Source organism: Ascaphus truei, chromosome 8, assembly GCF_040206685.1.
Source record: "Ascaphus truei isolate aAscTru1 chromosome 8, aAscTru1.hap1, whole genome shotgun sequence".
Lineage (NCBI taxonomy): Eukaryota > Metazoa > Chordata > Amphibia > Anura > Ascaphidae > Ascaphus > Ascaphus truei.
In genome coordinates this window covers 39,489,325-39,494,678 of record NC_134490.1, presented here as the reverse complement: position 1 = coordinate 39,494,678, position 5,354 = coordinate 39,489,325, and positions in this window count along the sequence as shown.

Sequence of the window (5,354 nt, the reverse complement as noted above, 5' to 3'; positions counted from 1 at the left end):
AAAGACCCTCCTAATAATACAAGGATATCGCACCGGCAGGGCCGCCAACGGGGGGACAGCAGGTACTGGCGTCCTGGGCCCTGTGAGTCAGGGGGCCTGGCCCCGCCCCTCGATAAATCCCGTCGCCCGGTCACCACAGTGTAACAGGATGTAGCGTGCTCGTGATCCGCCAGGCAGTGGGCGCTTCTCTGCAAAGGAAGGAAAAACAAAAAACCTCCCCCTCTCCTGATTGGCTGGCACGCTGCCAGGATTTTTTTTTTGGCCCGCACCAAGCTCTATATGAGCTGGAAAAGCGAGGCCCACCTCTTCCTGCATGGAGCAAGTGGTAAGTACTGCTCTATGCCTCCCTTGCTTCCCCCTTGCCTCCATGCCCCCAGCTCCGATTTCTCCCCCCCGGTCCGATTCCCCCTGTTCCGATTCCCCCCCTTGCTCCGATTTCCCCGTTCCGATTTCCCCCTCTGTTCCGATTCCCCCCTCTGTTCCGATTCCCCCCCCACTCTGATTTCCCCTGTGTGTGTGTGTCTGAGTTAGTGTCTGAGTGTCTGAATGTGTGAGTGTGTGTGTGAGAGTGTCTGAGTCTGTGAATGAATACAAACACCAACCCACAGTCAGTCACAGTCTCCCACCCACCCAAGTGTGAGTCAGTCACCCACACCCACACCCACACACCCCATCACCCACCCACACCCACTCTCTCTGTCACCCTCTCTCTCTCTCTTTCACCCACACTCTCTCTGTCTTATCTTAACTGCCTTATACCTCCACCAAAATAACCTATACTGCTTTCTTCCAGATCTGACTCTCAAGCTTCACACAGGAGATATCGGAATCCCCCCTAACCAAGAAAGACAGGTAGGGAACACCCCAGGCTCATACGGAATCCCCCCCCCCCCCCCCAGGCCTTTTGTCACATAGGATGTAGCATTGGGTATCTTTGTCTTTTGTTGCAAATATTAAAATAAACAGATTGCATTGTAATGTTTTTTTCCATATTAACAATTACAAGAAAACGGTTAAGTAAAAGTTGCGTGCTAACATTTTTGTTTCCATGGTAGGTGCGCTATGGTGGGAGGGGGGGGAGCCCTGCTCCTTTCATTTGTCCTGGGCCCCATGATTTCTGTTGTCATTTTCAAAAGCCGACACTGAGGAGGCTAGTGCTTCTTGTGGGATGTGGTAAGGTTTGTGGCGTAAGACGTAATAGTCGAGTAATTGTGATGTTTAAAGTGTGCTGTGTGAGAAGGGCAATAAATGTGGTGTGTGTTGAGTAGAAGGGGTGAATGTGGAGTGTGTAAGAAGAGGGTGAGTGTGCTGCGTGTGAGCGAGGAGGGGATGAGTGAGGTCGCAAGAGCAGGGGTTCCCCAAAATTTTAAGTAATCCTTCAGGGCTGTCTGCTAAAAAAAAAAATAATAATAATAATAAAGTTGAGAACCACTGCCCCACAGAGCCAAATTCAAGACATGTGTTCTCAAATACGAGGGTATGCATAGCACCAGTTCTCTCTATACCCCTGACCTCATTTCTAAGAACTCTCCTACACACAGTCAACGTTCTGCTCTTGATCTATGTCTCACCTCATCCTTTATTATGTCCTCTCACTTCCAACTCCAGGACTTTCCACGGGCTGCACCCCAAACTCTGGATTTCTCTGTTCTCTACCACATGCACAATCAGACTCTCTCCTACTATACATAGATGTGAAAGTTCATTAAAAATACTCTCCTGATGTTGATAGCAAGGATTTGGCTCAGGGCTGTTCTATACTGCGTGCGCGCGCACGGCAGCGTGCGTGGAACCTGCCGACAGGGGAGAGGACTAAGAAAATAAAGAATTTGCGCCGCTACCGCCGCTGAAGTGTGTGTGTGTGTGTGTGTGTGTGTGTGTGTACAATGTTAATAAACAATTTATTAAAGTATTTATTTCAAAACTTATTTAAACACATACATACATACAGTACCTCACTCGCGCACAGCATACACACAAAAAGTGTGCGGCACGTGCGTTCGCACAGGCCGCGCATGGCCGCACGCAGTTTAGAACGGCCCTAAGAAACACATACAGTTTCTTGTCTCCACTCCCTTCTATATTGTAAACCCCTTGGGGCAGGGACTTCCTTTCCATTGTCTCAGTTTTTCTAAACATATATGTACTCTTTTGCATACTACACAATGTCTTTGTCCTCTCTCCCTCGTTGCACTGGGCTACAGAATATGTCGGCGCCATAAAAGATGACATTAAATTGCTGACTCGCGTAAACCTGTCCTGATTGAGCCAGAAATCTAACAGTTTTACCCTGTATATATGCCGTAAGGTAAATTCACGGTGTATAATTTCATTGGATTATGCGCAAACGTTTGTAATTAATGCCTTCCGATTGAGCAACTGTCAATCCTACGTGTGCATTCTGTGTATATGTACTGGGGATAGCTCCGAGCTAAATTCATTCAACAGGGAAATCAGAAAGGACATTGCAGTGCATGGCTGGCCCCACTGGCAGAAGAGGGGTTAGGGCTACCCTTAATTTATTATTGCTGTGGATCACATCACAGTTGTACAAGAAGTGATTTCCCGAAGTAAAGAATACGATCTACCACTCCGATTAACATTCGTAGATTCCGAAAAAGCATTTAAATCTTTCTACACCTCAGCAGTCCTAGGTGCACCAAGAAGACTGTTGAAGAAGCATACATTGATATTATAAAGACCATTTAGGAGAATGCCCATCAACCATTAGATTAGATGAAGGTACAAACAAGATAAGAACCAGCAAGTGAGTGCAGCAAGGAAACATCATGTCACCAAAGCTTTTCACTGCAACACTTGAAGAATTGTTGAAGACATTAGATAGACATCTAACATTAGAGGGCATTAAAAGAAATCAAAATCAATGGTGAATATTTGTCGCCTACAATTTGCAGATGACATTGTTACATGATAGAAGGCGCGCGCGATGTGCAGCGGAAGAGGTGATGTGAGGTACAAGGGGGGGGGGAATGTGAGGTACAAGTGGGGGATGCGAAGTACAAGGGGGGGAAGTGATGTGAGGTACAAGGGGGGGAAATTATGTGAGGTACAAGGGGGGGAGGTGATGTGAGGTCTAAGGGAGAGAGATGTCAGGTACAAGGGGTTGTGTCTGTTGCATTTTATGTCTGTGTCTGTTGCATTGTGTGTGGGGGTAATTAAGTGATAGTGGAGAGAGGGGGTGGAAGAAGTGGGTGGGGGAGAGTGAGAGAAATACACGTGAAGAGGGAAAAATAGAGGTGGTGGCTCACGAGGGTGTGAACGGCGGGGGCTCCCAAGGCCGCCATGCGTGGGGGCCCCGGTCGAAACTCTAGTTTTGGGCCCCATGAAATCTGTGGGCGGCACTGCCCTCCTCCCCCCTATATACAAAAAAATTAAATATAAGTTTAAGAAAAAAAAGAATGTGGGCCATCATATGAATACAGCAAAAGACAAACAAAAATGTAAATAAAGGAATCTCGGCAAGACAAAAGAGATGTTCAACAAATGTGTCAAGGTTCCAAATATCGAAATAAATGGCAGAGCTAGAATAAGTGGAAGATTATGTCTAGCTTGGTCAGAAAATAACAATGGATTGGAACCTTTTCAATTAAATAAATAGGAGAATGAAAATGGAATGGAGCGAATTTGGAAGAAACAAGACAATATTTTAAGGGAATCTTCCACGGTGCCAGGAGGAAAGCTTTTGACCAGTATATTCTGCCCGTGCTCACGTATGGATGTGATATTTAGACCCTAAATGTAAAGATAATTCAGAAGCTTCAGTCAATGCAAAGAAGTATGGAGAGATGTATGATGGGTATGACCTGAAGAGATAGGAAAATGAATGGGTTCGAAATCACACAAAAGTTTGTAACATCCTCACAAGGTCAAGAGGGCAGGCTCCACCACTGCCCTCTGCTGCCGCCACAATGGTCCTCCTCCGCAGCCGCCTTCTGCCGCCGCACCACTGCCATCCTTACCCTCCCATCGCTGGACCTTTGTCCCTGAATTGTCTGCTGCCACAACGAGCTCAACTTTACAGGTAAGTGATACGCTGCACAGCACTGTTAACGAGGGGGGCTGAGAGGAGGAAGGCTGTGGGGGGAGGGCTATGAGGAGGAGGAACAGGGGGCTGAGGCTGAAGAGGAGGAGGAGGGGGCTGTGAGGGGGAGGAGGGGGATTTTGAGGAGAAGGAGGAGAGGGGCTGAGAGATGGGGAAGAGATGGATGGAGAGGGGCAAGAATGGTGGGAAACTACGTGTGTTTGTCATGAAAACATATAGGAAATATCTGGATTTAAATTACACTTTCCTACCGGATTTTGGCATCCCTTATGTAAAAAAAAAGTGTGTGTGTGTGTGTGTGTGTGTGTGTGTGTGTGTGTGTGTGTGTGTGTGTGTGTGTGTGTGTGTGTGTGTGTATGATATGACAAAAAGAGCAAGAAGCCCCAAATAATAGCACAATTTTTTTCTCATATCATACAATTTGGCCCTTGGAGCACCACTGACTTGCTATTAAGCATTTATTGAAGTCGGTATTTAGTAACCTATATATATCTTGTGGATGCGGGGTCCGCCCTTTCTCTTAGCGTATATATATATATATATATCTAAAGTGTCCAGGCTTTGTACGGGTTGCAGTACTCTGGAGTCATAAATTCCGACTTCGCAAAGGGTCTCCCTCCACTTCTCTCTTCTCTCCCCCCACTTCTCTCTTCTCTCCCCCCACCCCCCAACTCTCTCTCATCACTTTCCTTTAATACCTTATCATGGCCCACATTTTTTCCACCTCTCTCTCCTTCGCCAGCATTCTTACTTCCTCCTCACGTGCCAACTGACTTCCTCTTTCTTTGTCTGCTTTCTGTGTAAACTTTATAGTTATCTGACCTATCTGACTCTCCTTATCTGCCACCAGGCGATGTGTATTATGATGTCACCACTAGGATGGAATGGTGTATCTCCCATATAATAAAAAAATAAAAAAAACCAGCTCACCATTTCAGCAGTATATAGCAGTATATAGGTGGAAACGGACATTTGAGTCTCCGCCAGCGTTTGGCCACAGAGGGACCCTTCGCCGCAGCGTCGCTGGGCACTCAGGCACCAGCCACTTCGCCAATAAGGAAGTTAATTTAAGGGGTTTTTAGCAGTTAGGGTAAGGGGCTAAGGATAGGGATTTTAGGGTAAAAGGTTAGGTTTTTAGGGTAGGGAATTAGTACATAAAGTAATCATTCCAAGTTTGGTTGTTCTAGGTCTTATAGTTTGGTCGTACGTAATGAGACACACAGACAAACATTCTGAAATATATAGTAGATTTATATTGAATCTATCTGAAACAATATATATGTATCTCGAA